Source organism: Pristiophorus japonicus, chromosome 9, assembly GCF_044704955.1.
Source record: "Pristiophorus japonicus isolate sPriJap1 chromosome 9, sPriJap1.hap1, whole genome shotgun sequence".
NCBI classification, from domain to species: domain Eukaryota; kingdom Metazoa; phylum Chordata; class Chondrichthyes; family Pristiophoridae; genus Pristiophorus; species Pristiophorus japonicus.
In genome coordinates this window covers 104,184,825-104,212,485 of record NC_091985.1, presented here as the reverse complement: position 1 = coordinate 104,212,485, position 27,661 = coordinate 104,184,825, and the positions used below count along the sequence as shown (strand labels likewise).

At 46.1% G+C, this 27,661-nt stretch overlaps 1 long non-coding RNA gene across 1 annotated transcript in view; it reads right to left on the bottom strand.

Annotated features, from left to right (window-relative positions):
• LOC139272652 (uncharacterized) overlaps positions 1–27,459 on the bottom strand; it is a 54,906-nt gene extending 27,447 nt beyond the window's left edge. Inside the window, exons 1-2 of the long non-coding RNA XR_011594926.1 lie at positions 27,408–27,459; positions 6,707–6,757 (exon numbers count right to left, since the gene is read on the bottom strand). This is a non-coding gene — a long non-coding RNA (uncharacterized lncRNA). The remainder of the gene's footprint in view (positions 1–6,706; positions 6,758–27,407) is intronic.
• Positions 27,460–27,661: the final 202 nt, after the last annotated feature.

The following is a 27,661-nucleotide window of genomic DNA, read 5'->3' as shown; positions in this document are numbered from 1 at the left end:
TGCTACCAGTGCCACATACTAGTCAGAGTAGGAATAGCAGGATAGCTCAGAAGGGAGGGATTCAAATTCCTGGGACATTGGAACCGGTTCTGGGGGAGGTGGGACCAGTACAAACCAGATGGTCTGCACCTGGGCAGGACCGGAACCAATGTCCTAGTGGGAATGTTTGTTAGTGCTGTTGGGGAGGAGTTAAACTATTATGGCAGTGGGATGGGAACTTATGCAGGGAGAAAGACGGAAGTAGAATGGGGGCAGAAACAAAAGATAGAAAAAAGAAAAGTAAAAGTGGAGGGCAGAGAAACCTAAGGCAAAAAGCAAAAGGGCCACATGACAGCAAAATTCTAAAGGGGCAAAGTGTGTTAGAAAGACAAGCCTGAAGGCTCTGTGTATCAATGCAAGGAGTATTCGGAATAAGGTGGACAAAATAACTGCGCAGATAGCAGTTAACGGATATGATGTAATTGGCATCACGGAGACATGGCTCCAGGGTGACCAAGGCTTGGAACTCAACATCCAGGGATATTCAACATTTAGGAAAGATAGACAGAAAGGAAAAGGAGGCGGGGTGGCATTGCTGGTTAAAGAGGAAATTAATGCAATTGTAAAAAAGGACATTAGCTTGGATGATGTGGAATCGGTATGGGTGGAGCTGCGGAATACCAAAGGGCAGAAAACGCTAGTGGGAGTTGTGTACAGACCACCAAACCGTAGTAGTGAGGTTAGGGACAGCATCAAACAAGAAATTAGGGATGCATGCAATAAAGGTACAGTAGTTATCATGGGTGACTTAATCTACATATTGATTGTGCTAACCAAACTGGTAGCAATGCGGTGGAGGAGGATTTCCTGGAGTGAATTAGGGATGGTTTTCTAGACCAATATGTCGAGGAACCAACTAGAGAGCTGGCCATCCCAGACTGGGTGATGTGTCATGAGAAAGGACTAATTAGCAATCCTGTTGTGCGAGACCCCTTGGGGAAGAGTGACCATAACATGGTAGAATTCTTTATTAAGATGGAGAGTGACACAGTTAATTCAGAAACTAGGGTCCTGAACTTAAGGAAAGGTAACTTCGACGGTTTGAGGCGTGAATTGGCTAGAATAGACTGGCAAATGATACTTAAAGGGTTGACGGTGAATAGGCAATGGCAAATATTTAAAGATCACATGGATGAACTTCAGCAATTGTACATCCCTGTCTGGAGTAAAAATAAAACGGGGAAGGTGGCTCAACCATGGCTAACAAGGGAAATTAGGGATAGTGTTAAATCCAAGGAAGAGGCATATAAATTGGCCAGAAAAAACAGCAAACCTGAGGACTGGGAGAATTTTAGAATTCAGCAGAGGAGGACAAAGGGTGTAATTAAGAGGGGGAAAATAGAGTACGAGAAGAAGCTTGCCGCGAACATAAAAACTGACTGTAAAATTTTCTGTAGCTATGTGAAGAGAAAAAGATTAGTGAAGACAAACGTAGGTCCCTTGCAGTTGGATTCAGGTGAATTTATAATGGGGAACAAAGAAATGGCAGACCAATTGAACAAATACTTTGGTTCTGTCTTCACGAAGGAAGACACAAATAACCATCCGGAAATACGAGGAGACCGAGGGTCTAGTGAGAAGGAGTAACTGAAGTATATCCTTATTAGGCGGGAAATTGTGTTGGGGAAATTGATGGGATTGAAGGCCGATAAATCCCCATAGCCTGATAGTCTGCATCCCAGAGTACTTAAGGAAGTGACCCTAGAAATAGTGGATGCATTGGTGATCATTTTCCAACAGTCTATCGACTCGGGATCAGTTCCTATGGACTGGAGGGTAGCTAATGTAACAACACTTTTTAAAATGGGAAGGAGAGAGAAAGCGGGTAATTATAGACCGGTTAGCCTGACATCAGTAATGGGGAAAATGTTGGAATCAATTATTAAGAATGAAATAGCAGCGCATTTGGAAAGCAGTGATAGGATCAGTCCAAGTCAGCATGGATTTATGAAGGGGAAATCATGCTTGATAAAACTTCTGGAATTTTTTGAGGATGTAACTAGTAGAGTGGACAAAGGAGAACCAGTGGATGTGGTGTATTTGGACTTTCAAAAGGCTTTTGACAAGGTCCCACACAATAGATTGGTGTGCAAAATCAAAGCACATGGTATTGGGGGTAATATACTGATGTGCATAGACAACTGGTTGGCAGACAGGAAGCAGAGAATCGGGATAAACGGGTCCTTTTCAGAATGGCAGGCAGTGACTAGTGGAGTGCTGCAGGGCTCAGTGCTCTTTACAATGTACATCAATGATTTAGATGAAGGAATTGAATGTAATATCTCCAAGTTTACAGATGACACTCAGCTGGGTGGCAGCGTAAGCTGTAAGGGGGATGCTAAGAAGCTGCAGGGTGACTTGGACAGGCTTGGTGAGTGGGCAAATGCATGGCAGATGCAGTATAATGTGGATAAATGTGAGGTTATTCACTTTGGGGGTAAAAACGCGAAGACAGAATATTATCTGAATGGCAGCAGATTAGGAAAAGTGGAGGTGCAACGAGACCTGGGTGTTATGGTTCATCAATCATTGAAAGTTGGCAAACAGGTACAGCAGGCGGTGAAGAACGCAAATGGTATGTTGACATTCATAGCTAAGGGATTTGAGTATAGGAGCAGGGGGGTCTTACTGCAGTTGTACAGGGTCTTGGTGAGGCCTCACCTGGAACATTGTGTTCAGTTTTGGTCTCCTAATCTGAGGAAGGACGTTTTTGCTATTGAGGGAGTGCAGCGAAGGTTCACCAGACTGATTCCCGGGATGGCTGGACTGACATATGAGGAGAGACTGGATCAACTGGGCCTTTATACATTGGTGTTTAGAAGGATGAGAGGGGATCTCATAGAAACATATAAGATTCTGACGGGACGGGAAATGTTAGATGCGGGTAGAATGTTCCCGATTTTGAGGAAGTCCAGAACCAGGGGACACAGTCTTAGGATAAGGGATAAGCTATTTAGGACTGAGATGAGGAGAAACTTCTTCACTCAGAGAGTTGTTAACCTGTGGAATTCCCTGCCGCAGAGAGTTGTTGATGCCAGTTCATTGGATATATTCAAGAGGGAGTTCGGTATGGCCCTTATGGCTAAGGGGATCAAGGGGTATGGAGAGAAAACAGGAAAGGGGTACTGAGGGAATGTCAGCTATGATCTTATTGAATGGTGGTGCAGGCTCGAAGGGCCGAATGGCCTACTCCCACATCTATTTTCTATGTTTCTATGTTTCTATATCCAGCAACACAGAATACAAAAGCAAAGGAAGAGAGTGGTCCCCTCCCCCATACATTACAACAAATTGCATACACCCAGATCGAGATATAACCCAGCCATCACCTGCGCACATGCACCTCACTTTCCTTCCCCCCTCCCCTTCTTCTCCCCACCTCTACCCCTTCCCCTCCTCGCTCCATGGCGCTTGGCCGAGGAGTTTCCCAGGCGAAGCCTCATTGCCGGGGGATGAAGGCAGAGGCGGTGGTTGCACGGGTACAGGAGTGGGGGCTGCCGAGGGGGCAACATTCTCTGATGCAGAAGCAGGATCGTGGTCCTTGCTCTCACCTATCATTCGCAGTGGTGGTGCGGAACCTAGGGGTGGAGTGCTGCGCTCTGGGACCACTGGGAGGCATGTGCCAGCAGTGTTCCTGGCTATCGTATCCAGGGACTCCGCCATCCGTGGAATGTACTCAGTCATGGTCGGCCAGCTGTCAGGATATGTCCCCCAATGCTTCGATGAGCTGGTCACCAATGTCTATAGTCTTCCTGGACATCTGTACCATCTCCCCGCTCTCATGTGGCGCTCGTGGACCAGACCTGCCGCGTCCACAAGGCCTCCGCGGGGTCGGCGCCATCCTGGGGACAAATGGGGTGCCCTGTGGAGAGGTGCTTTGAGCCGGTACCTCCAGAGTGGTGGCGGGAATGAACGGAGGACCACTAGATGGTCTTGGGGTGGAATGGCTTCTGGAGCGTGGTGATGTAGGTTCCTCGAAGTCGACGCTCTCATCCATGGAGAACAGACCCAGCGGATTGACGGGCGAGAATTGGAGCTCCTCAGCACTAGATGTAGGATTGTCTGGAGAGTCGGGCCCTGCGCCTCCACCTTCTGGCCTCTGTGGTCTTGCCTGAGGCCACGCTGCTGGCTGAGCTGCAAAACACAAATGAGGTTATTAGAGGAGAAGGGAGTGCTAGGGTCACAAGGTGAGTCCAGCGCTACACACAGCATATGCACGACAAGAGCACCACCGCTCTCAAAATCATCACAGACATCACTTTTCATGACCATCAAGACATTTGCATTGCAATGATTATCATTAGGCCAACATTATTTCTATGACAATTTTAGAAATCATCTATCATATATGATTGTTTGGATATGAGTGGGTGTGGCATCTATTGACTTTACATCACGCAATGCTGTAAGCTTTACTCACATGGCATCACTTCAGGGTCTGCAGATGCTTCCGTGGCTGTCCGGGTGTGCTTCCCCATGAGTGTGAGCACCCGCTCCTCCATCTCAGTGATGTCACTGACAACTGTTAGCCCCCCACCCGTTCGCCTCTGCACAGACCTCATCGTCGATAGCTTCTTCTGTAAAAGGTGACAGGACGACATGGCATGAGATCATTGCGTGATATAATTGCGAGGTACTGTCACAGAGACTGATACAACACATAACTGACAGATGTAATAATGCTTATTATGATAATTATCATTCTTTACCTAAAAACGTGCACCTTGGCCGCATACTTTGTGTAAAACATTTCCGGTAAAAGTGGAAGACCTCACACCTGCTCATAGTCATTCAAGACTGTTACAAATCAAATTATATAAATACATAAGTACATGTAAATAAATCTAATACTTACTCTTCTGGATCCCATAAGGTCGTTCCATTGTTTGCGGCATTGGTTGCCCTCACGCACCTCGTTGGCTGCTGACAAGACCACCTCTGCTATCTCGGCCGCATATCTTCTGGTAGGCCTTTGGGGTGGGCTTCCCACGCCCTCCCTGTGTTAAATCACCCCAGCGTAACTCGATCTCCTGCAGAAGGGTGGCATTTGCCTCCTCCAAGAACCTCCTGGCTCTTATGCGCCCTCCAATGTGCTCCTCTCCCATCTCACTGCTCTCTCCAGCGTCAATCTCCACAGCGTACTGCGATGCCTCCTCCTCTCCCTCCATTATAGGCCAAATTCGGGCAAATTTTTGTTTCTCTATTTGCTGTGAAGCTCTAAGGTCTCCCTCCTTCCTCCCAAATCAGTCACACCATACCCAGACACACCTTCAGTCCCTCTCAGCTCCCTCTCTCTCTGTCTCCTCTTCTGCGCATGTCATGATGACCCTTGACCTCCTGAATCACGGGAATCGAGCGTTGCCATGGCGACATTTTATGACAGAAGGTCAGCGAGATTTAACACTACTGCCCATTTCATATCGCTCGTGGGAACGCCCAATTTAAAAAATGGAGACTAGGTGCTTTGAGAATGGGCGAAAAGCCAGGGACCTGAAAACACATTTTTACTGCCCACACCGGAAATACTGCCCATTTTTGGGCGATAAACACAAAAGTGTAAAATCTAGCCCATAGTCTTAGAATAAGGGGCCACCCATTTAAAACTGAGATGAGGAGAAATTTCTTTCTCAGAGGGATGTAAATCTATGGAATTCTCTGCCCCAGTGAGCTATGGAGGCTGGTTCATTGAATATATTTAAGGCGGAGATAGACAGATTTTTGAACAATAAGGGAGTAAAGGATTATGGGGAGCGGGCAGGGAAGTGGAGCTGAGTCCATGATCAGAGTAGCCATGATCTTACTGAATGACGGAGCAGGCTCGAGGGGTCAAATGGCATACTCCTGCTCCTATTTCTTATGTTCTTAAATACACATGGCACAGAGGACTGCCATTGAATGAAGAAGTCGTGACTGGTACCAGGAAATGACTCCCATTTTTGGGCGATAAGCACAAAAGTGGAAAATCTATTCATGAATTTTAGGGTTGAGTACTGATTGATAGAGATTGTTGGTGGTTGGATGATTTGGGTGTCAGTAATTGAGCAGTTGCTGAGGGTGTAAGAGAATTGAACAATGGCTGAGGCTAATGGTGCAGTTGGTAGGATATGCTATTTGAAGATGAACACGCTTACCTTGACAACTCATGTCAGATCATTAATCTTCTTCCTGCATCACATCCATGTTCTTGCAGTAACACTTGTGACATTGATCTCCGCTGCTACTTGTTCCCACTGCCTCCTGATCATATGTCTGGAGAGCCTCCTGATCCCCTGAGGATACAGGATGTCCTCCAGGGCATTGTCTAAAAATCTTGGTGCACACTCTCTCACATGTTCAGCCATTGCTCAAAGTATCACAGCTAGATTGACTTTTGAAGAAACTCCCAACACTTCTTGCAGTCCTTTAAGAGGTGCAGTCTGCCTTGAAGTAGCACTAGCCATTCATGATATTGGGTTCCTTGCTGATGCAAGCAGTCAATGAACAGCGTTGGCTGCACTCAGCAATCATTTCAAAGAGCAGGCAGTACCAATTTAACATGCTGCCTGCAACGCAATAACGGGCTCAGGTTATTCACGTCTGCGATCCCCATGCCCATTTTTGGGGGGTTAGCCAATTTCACCCCCCAATAAGTTTCTATCTTTGGTGGTCTCTAGGGTCAAGCACTTACTTGCATTCTCTGATTTAAAAATCGCAGCTTCTGGTTCATCAACTCTATTTCCTAAAAGAAAAAACAAACAACAGAACAGATAAACATATTTGGATCCGCCAGTATTTCATCATTAAACAGATTTCATACTTATTTGTGAAAACATGAATAACAAGATTTCTACCCCAGAACTGAAATCTATAATTAAGCAAAGTTTTAAAATAATAAATTGCAGTAATTGCATGGAACTATAAAATAAATTACAATAACTGTGGTTTGTGACATCCTTTGTTAGCCATGTCAACAGTTTAGCAGTGCAAATTCAGTTTTTTACAAATTTGCATCTTTGCTGAACATTGATAAACCATTTATTTTTCAATACTTCAATACATTTCTTAAATAGCTGGCATATTGTTTTTTGTACCAACAAAAATTTCAGGCTTTTCCTTAAATTTATCATTTTCATCAAGGTGAGAAATTTTAATGCTGGAGAATGGAACCCTTCCCATTTCAGGCGCTCAGTGTTAGCAACAAGCACTGTCAGGTCAGTTGTAACTAACACTTACACCGAGCAGTTTGCCTTTAACTTAAAGTCATTTTGGTTCCAAACACAATAACATGGCAGCTAGATTCCATATTGTCCTTTTCGATGCGGTTATTAATGTCCTGGTCTAAGTGTCCATTTCGGCTGATTATGTCGACTAGTTATCCTCAGTGTTTGGCAGAATCATACAGCACAAAAGGAGGCCATTTGGCCCATTGTGCCTGTGTTGGCTCTGTGAAAGAGCGATCTAATTAGTCCCACTCACTTGTTCTGCCCCCATAGCCCTGTAAAGTTTTGCTTTTCAAGTTTTTATCCAATACCCTTTTGAAAGTTATTATTGGATCTGCTTCCACCCACCCTTTCAAGCCGTGCATTCCAGATCATAACAACTCACTTTGTAAAAACATGTCTCCACATCTCCTCTCTGGTTCTTTTGCCAATTATCGTAAATCTGCGTCCTCTGGTTATTGACCCTCCTGCAAGTGGAAACAGTTTCTCCTTATTTACTTGAGGAGTGGTGCAGCAGGGAGGGATTCAAATTCCTGGTATGTTGGAACGGTTCTGCGGGAGATGGGACCAGTAATAACCGGACGGTCTTCACCTAGGGAGGACCGGAACCAATGTCCTAGGGGGAGTGTTTGCTAGTGCTGTTGGGGAGGAGTTAAACTAATATGGCAGGGGGATGGCAACCTATGCAGGGAGACAGAGGGAAGTAGAATGGGGGCAGAAGCAAAAGATAGAAAGAAGAAAAGTAAAAGTGGAGGGCAGAGAAATCTAAGGCAAAAAGCAAAAAGGGCCACATTACAGCAAAATTCTAAAGGGGCAGATTGTGTTAGAAAGACAAGCCTGAAGGCTCTGTGCCTCAATGCAAGAAGTATTTGGAATAAGGTGGACGAATTAACTGCGCAGATAGTAGTTAATGGATATGATGTAATTGGCATCACGGAGACATGGCTCCAGGGTGACCAAGGCTGGGAACTCAACATCCAGGGGTATTCAACATTTAGGAAAGATAGACAGAAAGGAAAAGGAGGCGGGTTGGCATTGCTGGTTAAAGAGGAAATTAATGCAATAATAAGAAAGGACGTTAGCTTGGATGATGTGGAGTCGATATGGGTGGAGCTACGGAATTCGAAGGGGCAGAAAACGCTAATGGGAGTTGCGTACAGACCACCAAACAGTAGTAGTGAAGTTGGGGACAGCATCAAACAAGAAATTAGGGATGCATGCAATAAAGGTACAGCAGTTATCATGAGTGACTTTAATTTACATATTGATTGTGCTAACCAAACTGGTAGCAATGCGGTGGAGGAGGATTTCCTGAAGTGAATTAGGGATGGTTTTCTCGACCAATATGTCGAGGGACCAATTAGGGAGCCTCACACAGTCGTCACAGTTTAGACTTGCACATGAAAGAAGGCTACAGGGTGATCTCCTGGACTAATTTCGAGCGCCTGGATGGGTCAGAGGAATTTTCCCAGATTTTTTCTCCCTAAATTGGCCTGGGTTTTTATCTGTTTTTTGCCTCTCCCAGGAGATCACATGGCTCCGATTGGGGTGGGGTGTAGAATGTTTCAGCATAAGGGGTGTCGCGGTTGTGTGAAGCGGACTGGTTTGGGCTGGATGCTCTTTGCCTTTCCGTCATTGTTCATAGGTTTATATAACCTTTAGGGCTGCTGACCAAGCTGCCATGCGGCTCTTTGTCGGCCGGCGCAGACTCGATGGGCCGAAATGGCCACCTTCTGCGCTGTACATTTCTATGTTTCTATGAGCTGGCCATCCTAGGCTGGGTGATGTGACATGAGAAAAGACTAATTAGCAATCTTGTTGTGCGAGGCCCCTTGGGGAAGAGTGACCATAACATGGTAGAATTCTTTATTAGGATGGAGAGTGACACAGTTAATTCAGAAACTAGAATCCTGAATTTAAGGAAAGGTAACTTCGATGAGTTGAGGTGTGAATTGGCTAGAATAGACTGGCAAATGATACTTAAAGGGTTGATGGTGGATAGGCAATGGCAAACATTTAAAGATCACATGGATGAACTTCAGCAATTGTACATCCCTGTCCAGAGTAAAAATAAAATGGGGAAGGTGGCTCAACCGTGGCTAACAAGGGAAATTAAGGATAGTGTTAAATCCAAGTAAGAGGCATATAAATTGGCTAGAAAAAGCAGCAAACCTGAGGACTGGGAGAACTTTAGAATTCAGCAGAGGAGGACAAAGGGTTTAATTAAGAGGGGGGAAATAGAGTACGAGAGGAAGCTTGCCGGGAACATAAAAACTGACTGCATAAAATTCTATAGATATGTGAAGAAAAAAAGATTAGTGAAGAGAAACGTAGGTCCCTTGCATTCGGATTCAGATGAATTTATAATGGGAACAAAGAAATGGCAGACCAATTGAACAAATACTTTGGTTCTGTCTTCACGAAGGAAGACACAAATAACCTTCCGAAAGTACTAGGGGACCGAGGGTCTAGTGAGAAGGAGTAACTGAAGGATATCCTTATTAGGCGGGAAATTGTGTTAGGGAAATCGATGGGATTGAAGGCCGATAAATCCCCATAGCCTGATAGTCTGCATCCCAGAGTACTTAAGGAAGTGACCCTAGAAATAGTGGATGCATTGGTGATCATTTTCCAACAGTCTATCGACTCGGGATCAGTTCCTATGGACTGGAGGATAGCTAATGTAACAGCACTTTTTAAAAAGGGAGGGAGAGAGAAAGCGGGTAATTATAGACCGGTTAGCCTGACATCAGTAGTGGGAAAAATGTTGGAATCAATTATTAAGGCTTTTGACAAGGACCCACAAAAGAGAATGGTGTGCAAAATCAAAGCACATGGTATTGGGGGTAATATACTGATGTGCATAGAGAACTGGTTGGCAGACAGGAAGCAGAGAGTCGAGATAAACGGGTCCTTTTCAGAATGGCAGGCAATGACTAGTGGAGTGCCGCAAGGTTCAGTGCTGGGACCCCAGCTCTTTACAATGTACATCAATGATTTGGATGAAGGAATTGTGTGTAATATCTCCAAGTTTGCAGATGACACTAAACTGGGTGGCGGTGTGAGCTGTGAGGGGGACGCTAAGAGGCTGCAGGGTGATTGAGACAGGTTAGGTGAGTGGGCAAATGCATGGCAGATGCAGTATAATGTGGATAAATGTGAGGTTATCCACTTTGGGGGTAAAAACGCAAAGACAGAATATTATCTGAATGGTGGCAGATTAGGAAAAGAGGAGGTGCAATGAGACCTGGGTGCCATGGTTCATCGGTCATTGAAAGTTAGCATACAGGTGCAGCAGGCGGTGAAGAAGGCAAATGGTATGTTGGCCTTCATAGCTAGGGGATTTGAATATAGGAGCAGGGAAGTCTTACCGCAGTGGACAGGGCATTGGTGAGGCCTCACCTGGAATATTGTGTTCAATTTTGGTCTCCTAATCTCAGGAAGGATGTTTTTGCTATTGAGGGAGTGCAGCGAAGGTTCACCAGACTGATTCCCAGGATTGCCGGACTGACATATGAGGAGAGACTGGATCAACTGGGTCTTTATACATTGGAGTTTAGAAAGATGAGAGGGGATCTCATAGAAACATACAAGATTCTGACGGGACGGGACAGGTTCGATGCGGGTAGATTGTTCCCGATGTTGGGGAAGTCCAGAACCAGGGGACACAGTCTTAGGATAAGGGGTAGGCTATTTAGGACTGAGATGAGGAGAAACTTCTTCACTCAGAGATTGTTCACCTGTGGAATTCTCCGCCGCAGAGAATTGTTGATGCCAGTTCATTGGATATATTCAAGGGGGTGTTAGATATGGCCCTTACGGCTAAGGGGATCAAGGGGTATGTTGAGAAAGCAGGAAAGGGGTACTGAGGGAATGATCAGCCATGATCTTATCGAATGGTGGTGCAGGCTCGAAGGGCCGAATGGCCTACTCCTGCACCTATTTTCTATGTTTCTATGTTACATAAAAACCCTTCATAATTTTGAACACCACTATTAAATCTCCCCTTAACTTTATCTGCTCTAAAGAGAACAATGCTACCTTCTCCTTTGCAACCTCTCCAAGGGCTGGACAACTTTTCTAAAATGTGGTGCCCAGCACTAGACACAATACTCTAGCTGGGGCCTAACCTGTGATTTATAAAGGCTTAACATAACTTCCTTCCCTTTGTACTCCATGCCTCTATTTATAAAGCCCAGGATACCGTAAGTTTTTCTAACAGCCTCATTAACGAGTCCTGTCACCTTCAAAGATTTGTGTATGTGAACCCCCAGGTCTATCTGTTCCTGCACCCCCTTTAACATTGTACCATTTAGTTTAAATTGCCTCGCCTGATTCTTCCTTCCAAAATGCATCGCTTCACAATTCTTTGCATTAAATTTCATCTGCCATGAATCTGCCCATTTCACCAATCTGTCTTGTCCTCCTAAAGTCTGCTATGATTCTCCTCACTGTTTACTGCATTTCCCAGTTTTGTGTCATCTGCAAACTTTGAAATTATGCTTCCTATACCCAAACCTAGGTGAATAATATATATTAAAAAGATCAGTGGCCCTAATACCAAAGTCTGGGGAACACCACTGTATACTTTCCTTCAGAATGAAAAACAACTGTATGGTCTAGAAATTGGATATCACCCAAAAACAGGCAGGTCAAAGTGTTCCAGGTAGAATGCAAAATTCATGCTGAGTGCTCATTTACATGAATATGGTGCTGATCTCAGCACTAAATGCACTGCTGATTGGCTTACTGTTCAACAGGTGGGCCAATATCGGGTGCAGTCTAATTGCAAGTATTGAGCCAAAAATCGCTGTCTCGATCAGTGTGATCATCCGTAGAGGTGCCGCAAGTGCCGGTTCGAGGCGCACAAACCGCATGCGCCTAAACCTGGAACTTGCAATGTGTCAAAATGTCAACTCATTCCTGGGAGAAGGGCCTCTGCGGGCAGAGATTTGGGCTATTTGCCCAACTCCTGTCCAGAAAATGTCCTTTAAACGCTTACACCTGGTAAAAGCAGGCATAAGACCTGCTTTTACCAGTGTAAGAGTTTTAAAAGATAGAAAATTTACATTTTATCCCGAATGTTTATATTAAAAATCCTGCCCATTAGGGTAAGTTTATTTTTAACTTTGTTAAAACATTTTTAAAACATTATGAAATATTTCCTAAATTGGAGAAGGCCTCCGCACGCCCAAGTGCTGCCCAAAGGACTGCAGATGGCCGCCAAAGTACCTGATGGTACTTTGGGTGGGGTTTTCATCAAAAAAAGGTCCTTGAAAGGGCGGCGGGCGGCAAAAGAGGGACATACGTTGCCAATCTGGGTGGCAGCCGGCGGGAGCTCCCAATCCCGGCGGCAAAGGGCGCTTGCCGCCCAAATGCCGCCGAGGATGGAGTCAAGTCCACGGGAGGTCAAAGACCTGAAAAGAAAAATCATCACAAAAAAAAACATCAAAAAAACACCTTCAGGGTACCCCATCCAGGTAAGCCGCTGTAAAGAAATAATTTAAAAAATGTTTACTAACCTTTTTTTTCAGCTCTTCATACTCACCTTCGGGTATAGAACAGCCTCCAGCCAGCGGTCTTTCCCCATTCTGGCGGCAACTCCGGCCCGCACCAATCTGGCATCTCGGCAGGAAGGAGGTCAGTTGCGCCACTCGGCCGTCCGCTGACGTCAGCGGACGGTTCCCGACGGTTCTCCCATCCCGCCCGCTCCACACCAAATGGACAGTGATACTGGGCGCAACTTCAAGTGGAATGTCGACGGTAGTCGGCAGCAGTGGGCAGTAAGGCCATCAATTTCGGCCCCTTAAGTTAATTCAATTTAAATTAATTTTAAATATGTGAGTTGTTTTTTTAAATTTATCGTGTTGCGTTTATGTGTTTTGGGGAGTATTCTGATTGATAGTAATGGGAGCTTGTACAAACTGAACTCACCAACTCAATGAGAATATTACATTGTGATTGGTGGTCCAGGCCCACGTGGTCCCAGGAAGCGCTTATGCTCCCGGGATGCGTGGGCCTCTGCACTGGGCTGTGCATCTAGGCCTCAGACCAGAAGTGTTCATTCTTCCGGGACCACCAGGTACTTTCATAAAAAAAATTTGGGTATCTGCCTCCGACTGCAATTTTTGGCCCAATGTTTGGCCTAGGCGTTCTCCACTACTCAAAGGGGAGGTGCATTGATGCAACTCCACCTCATTGTCATTAGAATTGGAGCTTGAATTGGAAGCACACCTGAAGTTGGAAGACATGGCTGAGCACCAGTAGAGAGAACAAGCTCAAAGGTTCTCAGTTACGGCTCTGGAGGTGCTGCAGGTGACCTTGAAGAGGAGGTGGGCTGTTCTAGTCCTGCAGACTCACAGGAAACCATCACCCCATACATCGAAAAGGCTCTGGCAAGAAATATCTGGGTACTTGATAGCCAACAGTGTGGTCCCCAGAACATGGATCCAGTGCCGCAGGAAGTTTAATTACCTCACACGGCAGGTCAAGGTGCGTGAAGGCTTTAGCAAATGCCATATCCCACCACCTACACCATAAGCCTCACACACTGCTCAGTGCACCACACCCAATCATTCACCTACAAACATTCTCTACCTATCACCACTCAGACCTCAAAATTATAGCTTCACTTCACCTTCACAACCTTGCCACTGCTGCAACACACCCAAATAAATTGCACCACACTCACTGACACACTTCCTTTTCTCTTGCTGGCCAAGGTGGCAAACAATCATCACAAGCAGCGGCAGGCAGGAAGCAGCCAAGCTGCAATACAGGTCTTAAGCCAACCGGAGGAGATGGTGCTCGGCACCATGGAAGGGGAAGTCACCGAGACCATGGCATCGGGCAAAGTTGAAGCCCTTGAGAACAATACCGTTTTGGCCATTCCTAATCCTTCTTCTCACATCCCACCCCACCCCCCATCTCACAATCTTTTCTCACTTATAAGCTGCTGATGCTGTATGCATGGATGTATTGCTTTTCGCCCCCCTCACCATAACCCATCTCTTGTGCCTTTCTGCTTTCAGATGACCAAGATCAGGTGCACAGTGTATCCTCACAGCAATGGAGTAGAGTACTGGATGTCAGTCAAGCAGTCTGACAATTTAGAGACCATGGAGGGGTCAAGAGAAGTGGTGGTGAGGTAGAGTTAGGTTTCATCAACGTACATGCACAATTAAATCAGATATCAGGAAAGCAAAGAGAGAGCATGAAAGAATGTTGGCAAGTAAAATCAGGGAAAACCCAAAGATGGTTTATAAATACATTAAGAGCAAGAGGATAACTAGAGAAAAAGTGGGGCCAATTAGAGACCATGAAAGAAATCTGTGTGCAGAAGAAGTAAGTATGATTCTTAATGAATACTTTGTATCTGTTTTCACAAAAGAGAGCGGCGATGCAGACTTTGCAATGAGGGAGGAGGTGTGAAATATGAGATGAGATAAACATAGTGAGAGGGGAAGTATTAAGAGGCTTAGCAGTTTCAAAAGTGGATAAATCCCCAAGCCCGAATGAAATGTAGCCCAGGCTATTAAGAGAAGCAAAAGAGGAAATAGCAGAGGCTCTGACCAGCATTTTCCAATTCTCTTTGGCTACAGGTATGCTGCCAGAGGACTGGAGGACTGTTAATGTTGTACCTTTGTTTAAAAAGGGAGCAAGGGATGGACAGTAATTAAAGGCCATTCAGCCTAACCTCAGTGCTGGGAAAATTATTGGAAAAAATTCAGAGCGACAGGATAAATCTTCATTTGGAAAGACATGGGGATAGATTTTACACTTTTGTGCATATCACCCAAAAATGGGCATTATTTCCGACGTGGGCGGTAAAAATGGTTTTGCAGATCGTTGGCTTCTCGCCCATTCACAAAGCACCTAGTCTCCATTTTTGAAATTGGATGTTACCACGAGCGATATGAAATGGGCGTTAGTGTTAAATCTCTCTGATCTTCTGCCGTAAAGTGTCACCATCCTTAGCAACGGCACGGCAACGCTCGAATCCCGTGATTCAGGAGGTCAAGGGTCATCATGACATGCGCAGAAGAGGAGACGGAGAGAGAAGGAGCAGAGACGGACCGAAGGCATGTGTGGCTGTGGTGTGTGCTTGTTTAGCTGTTCTCAGAGACATGAGGGAAATTCACCAGCAGCAAAAAGCCTAGTAAGCACCAAGAACATAGTTGGCACCAAGTTTTTGTCCAACAAATAAGATATAATATGGAAGGGATGGAGGAGGCCCTGGAGCTGGTAGCCAGGAACACTGGTGGCAGAGGGCTCCCAGTGGTCCCGGATCGTCGCACTGCACCCCAAGGTGCTGCACCCCTATTGCCAACAACACATGAGAGCCAGCAGCAAGATCTTGCTTCTGGCTCGGAGCATGTTCCCACCTTGGGACCATCCTCTCCCATATCCATCCAAGCAGCGGTTCAGCTCTCATCCCCGCCACCCGCCCTCCCGCCCCCAAAGAAGCATCGCCTGAGGAGCTCCTCGACCAGGCGGCTTGGAGTCAGGAGGGGAAGGGGAAGGGGTAGAGGTGGGGAGGAGAAGTGTGGGGGGGAAGGTTGCTTTTTACAGAATTACTGATGATTTCAGACAAATGTTTGGTTTCAATGTTTTTTTATTTAACGAAACCTTGTTGCGCATTGGCTCAGATAGCTGCACCGCGACATGCTGGTGATTCCTTAAACATCAAAGAGTATAATTACACATAACTTCAATCAACTTAAACTTTAACTCTCACCAAGGTGATGCCCACCATTGATGTATGACCTGCACACCCAGCAGTGTATCAGCCTTGTAAATACCACCAACGTTCTTTCAGACAAAGTGCTCGTTGATGAGCTCCTGACGTAAGGCTCTTGCAGCTATCATGCCACCACAGGCCCTTTCATGCGGTCTACGGGGGGCAAGGGCATGGCTTCAGCATCAGCCTGATTGTCTGGGCCGATGTCAGCGTCCATCTCCTCACCCTCCTCTTCCTCTCTGTGGTGAGCTGGACTGTCAGACTCCTCAGACAATTCTTGTCCCCTCCTGATAGCCAAGTTGTGCAGCATGGAGCACACCACCACGAATTGAGCTACCTGCTCAGGGTGGCATTGGAGGTCGCCTCCTGAGTGGTCAGGCATCTAAAGCACTGCTTAAGCACTCCAATGGTTTTCTCCGCGATATTACGAGTGGCTCTGTGGCTCTCGTTGTATTGCCTCTCGGCTTCGGTGTGGGTATCACGCAGGGGGGTCATCAGCCAGGTGGCGAGGCCATATCCTTTGTCACCAAGCATCCAACATTGACCTTGTGGCTGATTGTTAAACAAGTCAGATATAGTGCTCTCACACAGGATGTGAGCATCATGGATGCTGCCCGGAAATTGACCATTCACTGCTATTATAATTTTCTGGTGGTCGACAACGAGTTGGACATTCAGGGAGTGGAATCCCTTGCGGTTCCTGAAAATCTCTGCATCCTGAAAAGGTGCCTGCATCGCGATGTGCGTACAGTCTATTGCTCAATGCACCTTGGGAATCTTTGCAATTCTGGACAATCCTAGTGCCCTCTCAGTCTGTGCCTCCCTGGTCCTAGGTGTTGTGTATGCAATAACTGTTGGACTGAATACTGTTTGACTCCAAGAGGTATGACCTTGGCTCTGCTTTATTAAGGCCCAAAGTGACTAATATACAAAATGGCTGGCATTTTATACTTGGCCTGCACACATGTGCATGCAGCCCAATGGCCTCCAACAGTGCCGCCATCTAGTGGCTAGTGATCCCAAAAGTACATACATGACAATACCCCCCTCTGAGATATTAACACAGTCTTTTATAAATTGAGACGGTCCAGTGTTTTACGCTCCCGTCTCAGTTGAAGTCCAGCCTTGGATGAGTGTTCAGAGTCTGTTGTGACTAGTGGCTGGATGGCTGACCTGGTGGGATTGGCAATGGCCATATCAGGGATTGAAAGTCCATTTTCATTGAACATGTCAGTGATTGAAAGTCCCGATTCACTGATGACCACTGAGTCCTCTGATGACTGGGGGTAGGTTGGTTGGTCGTCGATTGTCTCTTCCTCCAATTGTTCCGGTTCGTCTGTGTGCCGGAGCTTTGTCTGATCCATATGTTTCCTGCATGTTTGCCCATTTTTGAGCTTGACAATAAATACTCTGTTGCCCTCCTTGGCCATGACAGTACCAGCCATCCACTTGTGACCCTGACCATAATTCAGAACATATACAGGATCATTTACAGAAATATCGCGTGACACAGCTGCGCGATCGTGATACCCTTGCTGACTTTGTCTTCTATGTTCAACATGATTATTCAAGTCAGGGTGTACAAGAGATAGCTTGGTCTTAAGACCTCTCTTCATCATTAGTTCAGCAGGCGAGACCCCGGTAAACGTGTGTGTGGTCTTGTCCTGTAACTAAGCAGTATGCATGACAGGTGGATCGGCAGTGACCCTTGGGTTACTCGCTTCATACTCTGCTTTATGATTTGGACAGCACGTTCTGCTTGTCCATTGGATGCAAGTTTAAACAGTGCTGACCTTACATGTTGGATACCATTGAGTTTCATGAACTCTTGAAACTCCTGTCTGGTGAAACACGATCCGTTGTCACTAACAACGATGTCAGACAGACCATGTGCCGCAAACATGACACTGAGATTCTCAATGGTAGCTGTGGATGTGCTGATACACTCTATCCACTTTGAATATGCAGCCACCACAACTAAAAACATCTTCCCCAGGAAGGTACCTGCAAAGTCTATGTGGATCCTGGACCGGATCAGAGTTAATTTCCGGCCACTATACATGAGACCTGGCAGTGGCTTTCATCATTACAATGCCGGGATGCGTGCCAAGTAGTTCTCATACAAATTTCTCTCTCCCTTTCTTGGGCATAATAACACGATTGCCCCACAGTATACAATCCGACTGAATAGACAGTTCGTCTTTGCGACGAATATAAGGTTTAGTCTCCTCGCACATTTGCTTGGGTATGGCAGACCAATCACTTTTGAGGATGCAACTCTTCACCACCAATAAAATCGGGTTCTGACTGGTACAGGTCTTAACTTGTGAGCCATGACAGGGGTTCCTTCACTCTCAAAAGCATCCATAACTAACAATAGGTCCGCCGGTTGTGATGTTTCCACCTCCGGTGTGGGCAATGACAGATGGCTCAAAGCAACGGCACAATTCTTGGTGCTAGGTTTATGGCGAATGACATAATCATAAGCGGATAATGTCAGCGCACACCTCTGGATGCGGGATGAAGCATTGGTATTGATACCTTTGTTTTTGGAGAACAGTGAAATGAACGGCTTGTGATCTGTCTCCAATTCAAACTGAAGACCAAACAGGTACTGATGCATCTTTTTAACCCCATACACAAATGCTAGTGTTTCTTTCTCTACCATGCTGTCGGCTCTTTCCGCTTTCGACAAAGTTTTTGAAGCATACGCGACTGGTTGAAGTAAACACGACTCATTAGCTTGTTGGAGTACACAACCAATCCCATATGACGAAGCATCACAGGCCAATACTAAACCTTTACATGGATCATAATGTACCAGCAGCTTGTTGGAGCAAAGCAGATTAGTGACTTTCTCAAAAGCTCTGTCTTGAGACGCACCCCACACCCAGTTGTCGCCTTTTCTTAGCAGTATGTTCAGTGGTTCTAATAAGGTGCTCAATTTAGGTAGGAAGTTACCGAAGTAGTTGAGTAGACCCAGGAACGAACGCAGCTCCGTCACATTCTGCAACTTGGATGCATTCTTGATGGCCATGGTTTTCGCGTCTGTGGGCCTGATGCTGTCAGCAGCAATTTTCCTCCCCAGGAATTCAACCTCTGGTGCATTGAAGATGCACTTCGAGCGTTTCAGTCTGAGTCCCACTTTGTCCAGATGATGTAGAACCACTTCCATGTTGTTCAGATGTTTCTTGGAGTCACGACCTGTGATCAGGATGTCATCTTGGAACACGACGGTTCTGGTGACGGACTTCAGTAGACTCTCCATGTTCCTCTGATAAATAAACAGTCCTTAATGCGTGTTAATGCACGTAAGTCTCTTCAATGTCTCGACCAGCTCCTGTGTCATGTAGGCCGAAGTCAAGTCCAGTTTGATGAACGACTTCCCCCCAGCTAGCGTTGCAAACAAGTCATCAACCTTCGGTAATGGGTACTGATCCTGTTTTGAAATCCTGTTGATCATAGTCTTGTAGTCTCCACAGATTCTAACTGTGCCATCACTTTTCAGCACAGGAACAATGGGGCTGGCCCATTCATTAAATTCAACCGGTGATATGATCCCTTCACGCTGGAGTCTGTCCAGTTTGATTTCGACCTTCTCCTTCATCATATACGGAACTGCCCGAGCTTTATGATGGACGGGTCTTGCATCTGAGTCCACGTGGATCTGCACCTTGGCTCCCGTGAAGTTGTCGATGCCTGGTTAACAGCGAGGAGAACTTGCTCTGTAGTTGGGCACATGTCTCTTTCTCCAACGACAACTCCTTGATGTCGTTCCAATCGCATTTGATTTTTTTCAAGCCAGTTCCTGCCGAACAGCATTGGGCCATTGCCTGGGACAATCCATAGCAGTAACTCGTGAACCATACCGTCATACGACACTTTAATTGTAGCACTGCCAATCACCGTTATGAGTTCTTTGGTGTACGTACGCAACTTGGCAGTGACTGGACTCAGCCTGGGATCACAGCCTTAGTATCCCACAGCTTGTTGAATGCCCTCTGGCTCATTATCGATTAGCTCGCCCCCGTGTCCAGTTCCATCGATACTGGCACCCCATTAAATTTAACGTTGATCATTATCGGTTTGCTCTTAGTTAGGAATGAATACAGTCCATACAGTTCCTCCTCTGGTATCTCGGATTGCGTATCTAGATCTGCGCTAGTCTGACCATCATCCTCCAAGTGGTGTGTCGCAGCACGCTTGCTCACCTGCGGACACTTGCGCTGGAGGTGCCCTACTCTCAGACAGCCTTTGCAACTATATTGCTTAAATTGGCACTGCTGGTGCTGATGATTTTCCCCACAACACCAACACAGAGAAATCGGATGCATTCCCGCTGGCAGGCTTTGGGCAGCCACAGGTGTTGTGTAGGCCCTGCCATGTGCCGCTCTGCCGAACGCTAAATCAATCATATTTACAGTACTTGCCAAGTTTCGATTTTTCACTGATACCTGCTTTAGGTTTCTATCCGTTGTCATGCATGACTGAGCGATCGTGATGTCCCTGTTCAAGTCCAACGTCTCCAGCACCAGTAGTTCACACAGGATCACCTCGTGGTTGATGCCGATTACACAGAAGTCCCGCAGTATGTCTGCCAACACAGCCCCGAACTTACATGATCCGCTAGATGTCTCAGGTCAGCAACGAATTCTGCCACATTCTGGCCCTCTGAACGAACGTGCTCGTAAAATCTCTATCTCGAGATGATGATGCCTTCGTCTGGCATAAGGTGGTCCTGTACCAGTGTACACAATTCTTCATACGTCTTCTCTGTTGGACTCACAGGCAGGGGTAGATTCTTTATCAGACCATAAATTTTTGGACCGTAAACCGTGAGGAACACCATCCGGCACCGATCTGTGTCGTCAACCTCCTCCATCTTGTTGGCCACGAAGAACTGGCTCAAATGGCTCACAAAGTCTGCCCAATCTTCTCCTTCCATAAATCGCTCCAACAATCCAATTGTGCTCATTTTTGCATGCAGAAGTTCTTGTTGCCTCATCGCCAAATGTTGTGTATGTAATAACTGTTAGCCTGAGTACTGTTTAACTCCAAGAGGTATGACCTTGGCTCTGCTTTATTAAGGCCCAAAGTGACTAATATACAAAATGACTGGCCTTTTATAATTCGGCTACACACACGTGCGTGCAGCCCAATGGCCTCCAACAGGGACGCCATCTAGTGGCTAGTAATCCCAAAAGTACATTCATGACAGTACAGAAGCTGATCACGTCCCTCCAGCGTGCGTATACGGCTTCAGTGACCTGTCTAATACAGCAATGCGTGGCATGCTGAGACAGACCACAAATGTCACCAGTTGATGCCTGAAAAGAACCCGATGCATAGAACGACAGTGCCGCGATGACTTTGACCTCAACGGATAGTGCAGTACTGATGGTGCTGGCAAGCTGCAGATCTCCGCTTATGAGCTGGCATACCTCAGTGATAACCTCTTTGTGGAAGCACAGTCTCTGAAGGCAGGTGGTGTCGGGCAAGTCGAGGTACGACCACTTGTCCCTGTACTTGCGGAGGGTATAACGTCTGGTCCTCATCATCAGTCTAGTACATCTTACATTGGACACACAATGCTGTGGAGCGTCCCTTCGGCCATCTCGAGTCTGCAGCATGTAATTGGTCATCAAGAGAGGGTGAGAAAGGACAGGCCCCATTTCAATAGCTACCTGTTTTCCACCGATTGGTCACAAAGAATGAATGTCCCGATGAAGACACCTATTCAATTCCAATCGTTCACAGTATGGTAAAGGTGTTTGTACAGACGTTCACATCACCTCCAATGACCTCCAGAGTACATCCGAATCTCCCGAGTTTGAAGCAGAGCAGCCTTTTAAAGGATGCGACATGTGATGTAGAACATGGTGCCCATAACGCTGTGATTAGTTCAGGTTTGGTTCACTTTTATTGGCCGTTTTTTTGGGCGAGCGATATTGTGGGCGAGGTGGTGAAAGTGACGCTGGGCGATCTCATGGCTGTTAGTTTCGGTAAATATGCTCTTTATGACAAAAAAAAGTGGACGGGCGGTATTATTTTTTCCCGGCGTTACACACATGGGGAAAGTAACGCTCGCCAATATGTTTCCGAAAAATGTCAGTTTCCATTTTGTGGCTAAATGGACGATATATGGGCATTAGATGTCATTTCAGCGGTAAAATGGACGTTAAGTGGGCATTAAACATGCAAAAAAAGTGGAAAATCTAGCCTATGAATTAATCAAGGACAGTCAGCATTTTAGTTTGAAATTATTAGTTTGAACTTTTTGTCAATCTGATGTATATTCTCCATGATGGGTTGGCTCACAGAATTAGTCAAAGAAAGTGTGTTTTTCTTTCATTTTCTTTTTGTAACCTCTTCCAGCTACAATGGTCCATTACATGATTTCCCCGAAATGCCTAATTTCTAAGCCCCTACCTAACCCTTTTTTAAAAAAAAACTGATTTCAGTTTTATGTCATTGTAAAGTACAGCTTTGTAACCAGTTATTAAAGTTTGACCTTGTGGGAGTTTTTGTGTGATGTTGGCACTGATGCAGTGAGCTCCCTTTTTAAGCTGTTTTTGAACTGAGGGAAGGTCGTGTCTGACTAACTTGATTGAATTTTTTGAGGCGGTAACTAGGAGGGTCAATGAGGGCAGTGCGTATGATGTAGTATATATGGGTTTTAGCAAAGCCTTTGATAAGGGTCCCACATGGCAGACTGGTCACAAAAGTAAAAGCCCATGGGATCCAGGGCAAAGTGATAAGTTGAATCCAAAATTGGCTCAGAGGCAGGAAGCAAAGGGTAATGGTTGATGGGTGTTTTTGTGACTGGAAGGCTGTATCCAGTGGAGTTCCGCAGGGCTCAGTGCTGGGTCCTTTACTTTTTGTGGTATATATCAATGACTTGTACTTGAATATTGGGGGTATGATTAAGAAGTTTGCAAATTATACTAATATAGGATGTGTGGTTGATAATGAAGAAGAAAGCTGCGGACTGCAGGAAGATATCAATGAACTGGTCAGGTGGGCAGAACAGTGGCAAATGGAATTCAATCTGGAGAACTGTGAGTTAATGCATTTGGGGTGTTCTAACAAGGCAAGGAAATACACATTAAATGGTATGACACTGAAAAGTGTAGAGGAACAAAGGGACCTCAGAGTGCAGGTCCACAGATCCCTGAAGGTAGCAGGCTCAGTAGATATGGTGGTTAAGAAGGCATATGGAATACTTGCCTTTATTAGACAAGGCATCGAATACAAGAGCAAGAAGGTTATACTTGAACTGTATAAAACTAGTTAGGCTGCAGCTGGAATACTGTGTGCAATTCTGGTCACCACATTACAGGAAAGATGTGATTGCACTGGAAAGGGTGCAGAGGAGATTTACAAGAATGTTGCCTGGACTGGAACATTTTGGCTATGAGGAAAGATTGGAGATGCTGGGCCAGCTTTCTTTCGAACAGAGGAGGCTGAGGGGAGACCTGATTGAGGTGTGTAAAATTATGAGGAGCCTAGATAGTGTGGATAGGAAGGAACTGTTTCCCTTGACCCAACAACCAGGGGCATAGATTTAAAGTTTGTCACAGTCACAAATTATGTCATTTAAAAGGTGGATTAGAGGAGATATGAGGGATATGAGGGACATTTCTTCACCCAGAGGGTGGTGGGAATACACATTAAATGGTACTCACTGCCTGAAAGGGTGATAGAGACAGAAACCCTCACCACATTTTAAAAATACTTAATATGCCCTTATAGTGCCGTAACCTACAGGACTACGGACCACAAGCTGCAAAGTGGGATTAGGCTGGATAGTCTCTTGGTCGGTCGGCGCAGACATGGTTGGCCGAAATGGCCTCCTTCCGTGCTGTAAATTTCTATGATTCTATGTGAAAACTGACGCCATGTTTTCAGATGATGTTGCCAAGGGGCAGCATATAGATGAGAAATAAGAGAGGGCCAAGGATAAAAACATAGAAAATAGGTGCAGGAGTAGGCCATTCTGCCCTTCGAGCCTGCACCACCATTCAATAAGATCATGGCTGATCATTCACCTCAGTACCCCTTTCCTGCTTTCTCTTCATACCCCTTGATCCCTTTAGCCATAAGGGCCATATCTAATTCCCTCTTGAATATATCCAATGAACTGGCATCAACAACTCTCTGCGGTTGGGAATTCCACAGGTTAATGACTCTCTGAGTGAAGAAGTTTCTCCTCATTTCAGTCCTAAATGGCCTACCCCTTATCCTTAGACTATGTCCCCTGGTTCTGGACTTCCTCAACATCAGGAACATTCTTCCTGCACCTAACCTGTCCAGTCCCGTCAGAATTTTATATGTTTCTATGAGATCCCCTCTCATCCTTCTAAACTCCAGGGAATACAGGCTCAGTCGATCCAGTCTCTCCTCATATGTCAGTCCTGCCATCCCGGGAATCAGTCTGGTGAACCTTCGCTGCACTCCCTCAATAGCAAGAATGTACTTCCTCAGATTAGGAGACCAAAACTGAACATCAAAATTCCAGGTGAGGCCTCCCGAAGGCCCTGTACAACTGCAGTAAGACCTCCCTGCTCCTATACTCAAATCCCCTAGCTATGAAAGCCAACATACCATTTGCCTTCACCGCCTGTTGTACCTGCATGCCAACTTTCAATGACTGATGTACCATGACACCCAGGTCTCTTTGCACCTCCCCTTTTCATAATCTGCCGACATTCAGATAATATTCTGCCCTCATGTTTTTGCCACCAAAGTGGATAACCTCACATTTATCCACATTATACTGCATCTGCCACTTGTTTGCCCATTCACCTAACCTCGTTAGAGAGATAGGTCCTTGGGGGACACCAGAGGTAACGATGCGGGAGTGGGAAGAGAAGCCACTGCAGGAGATTTTCTGGCTACAATTAGATAAGAATGAAACAAGGCAAGTGCAGTCCCACCCATCTGAACGATGGTGGAGAAGCGTTGGAGGAGGATGGAGTGGTCAACTGTGTCAAAGGCTGAAGACAGGTCCACAAGGACGAGGAGGGATAGCTTTTGTCACAGTCACAAATGATGTCATTTGTGACTTTAATGAGAGCTGTTCCGGTACTGTGACAGGGGCGGAAACCGGATTGGATGGATTCAATCGTTGAGTTCCGGGAAAGATGGGCACAGATTTGGGAGGCAACAACAAGGATTTTGTAGAGGAAAGGGAGGTTGGAGATGGGGCAAAAGTATAAGAAGACAGCAAGCCATAGAGAATAGTAGCCAGGGTTATCTTTACATTCCAGAATGATCCTGGAATAGTGAGCAGTTTTGGCAGACAAGAGTAGGACCCGATATTGCTTTTTGTGGTCCAGCCAGATCTGGCAGTGAATGGCTAAACCAGTTGTTCGACACATCCTTTCAAGTCTACGCCCCTTGAACTTGAGGGAATGAAGATGAGGCCGTACCAGGGGGAATAGCCAGGGTGAAAGAGAGTAATAGTTTTAATAGGGGCTAGGGCATCAAAGGTAATGGTGAGGGTGTGGTTGAGCAGATTGGTGGCTGCAGAAATGTCATGGTGAATGGAGGGCCAAAGCCTGGACAACTTGAAGTTGTAAGAGAGTTTGGAGAGAGAGGTATCCAGGAGAGGATGCAGAAACAAATAGGATTGGGTGGGGGAAGGGGGATGTGGGTGGAGAGCAATACGAGGAAATGGTCAGAGATGGCCTTATCTACGAGTGACACGGTAGGAATAGCGAGGCCACGCGAGAAGGCAAGGTCAAGGGGGTGGCCGTGAATATGGGTTGGGGAGTTGACATGGAGGGAGAGATTAATTTGAGGATAGGAGACTAGTGAACTCAGAGGAGAGAGAGCATGATGAATTGAGATGGAGATTGAAATCACCGAGGATGAGAAGTCGCTCGGTGCAGAGGCTAAGTGAGGAAAGCAGTGACGGTATCTCGGTTATAACGTTTTTATGGTACTTGGGTGGGCAAAGAGAATGAGAATTTTAAATGAAAGGTGAGAGAAGTGGAATAAGTTGAGATGTTCAAAGGAGGAGAAAGTGCCGGAGGAGTTAGGGGACAGACCAAGGTATGATTTGGTGATGAGAGCCATACCACCACCACGAGGGTCTGGGCGGGGCAAGTGGTGAAGGTATAGCTGGGGGGGAGGCTTCGTTTAAAGGTAACAGGGGCGAAATTACCCTCCGCCCCAAATTTGAATTAACTGATTATTCTCCGCCTGAATTGTTGGGACGGAGAATAGAGGGATTTTGCCCTCTTTTCGTGTGCGATTTCATTGGGACGGTGTTTCAGGTGGCTGAGGGGCAGAAGTGGGTCATGAGCAGGTCGGAAGGCAGGTGCTATCACCAGCGCCTCGCATATCAGCGCGACGCAAATGTGACGTGCGCGCTGACGGGTAGCAACATCCCTCCCCTTCAGTTAAAGGGGAGGGCCACTGCAAGCTCTGCAGCCACTTTAGTGGCACCCACTGAGCCATCGTCAGAGTCGGCCGACAATTCGAATAAAATGGCGGCCGCGGTGGAGTGCCCTCCCCTTTAAGGGTGGATACACCACCCAGCCACTGGCAGCTTCCTGCCGGGAAAAGCTGTCGGGGGCACTGACCAACGATTTCCCTTGTGGAGTGATAAGGGGTCACCGCTGGGTGATAAGGGGTCAGCGCGTACCCGGCGGGGCAGGCACGCCGGGCGGGGCAGAAACTTGTTTCCGCCGCCCCCGGCTCGGGGCAATTTCAGATGGGTTGGATCATCTGCCTGCCCCAGTCAGAACGGCTTTACCGCTCCATTACCGCCACCTTTAGGAGGAGGGCAATTTCGGCCCCAACATGTCATCATCCCTCAGCCAAGTTTCCATCACGGCCATAATGTCAATGCAATCATCCACGATAAGATCATGGATGGCAAGGGCCTTGTTCGCAAGCGAATGGACATTTTAGAGGGAGCTGCGGAGATGCGGTGATGGCTGATCCACTGCTAGCATCCATAACATTAGCGCTTGGAGGGACGATTTGGATGGGGAGGAGATTGACAAGGTTAGCCCCTCGTGGGCAAGCTGGGCGGTAGTTCTGGAACAGGAGGGCATAAGCTTAAAATTAGAGCTGGGCTATTTAGGAGTGAAATCAGGAAGCACTTTGTCATGCAAGGGGTGGTGGAAATCTGGAACTCACTCCCCAAAAGACTGTGGTAGCTGAGTCAATTGAAGTTTTAAAGCTGAGATCGATAGATTTCTGTTAGATAAGGAGCTCAAGGGAAATGGAACAAAGGTGTGTAAATAGAGTTGTGATACAGATCAGCATGATCTAATTGAGTGATGGAGGGGCTCACTGACCCATTCTTGTTTCTAGCTTTCTATGTTCTATGGAAGTAAAACAACTATAAGAGTTAATGTTTTTGTTCGATTCATCCCATTCAAATTGTTAATTGACTGGTAGCCGATGATATCTACCTCATTTAGCTTGCCTTGTCGTCTCATTTTTGTTTCTGGTGCCAGTTCCTCCAGTCTTTCAATCTAAAGAAATATTACAAGAAGAAGTCAATGAAATTACTGCCATTAGACTACTGATGGGAAATGAACAGCACAATAAAAATTACTTCCTGGACAGGCCTTACATTTTATTGTACACAGCTCTACACAAGCACTGTTGTGCATGTTGTGTCAACATTGTTGATGTTATACATGCTAAGTAACCATTAAAACAT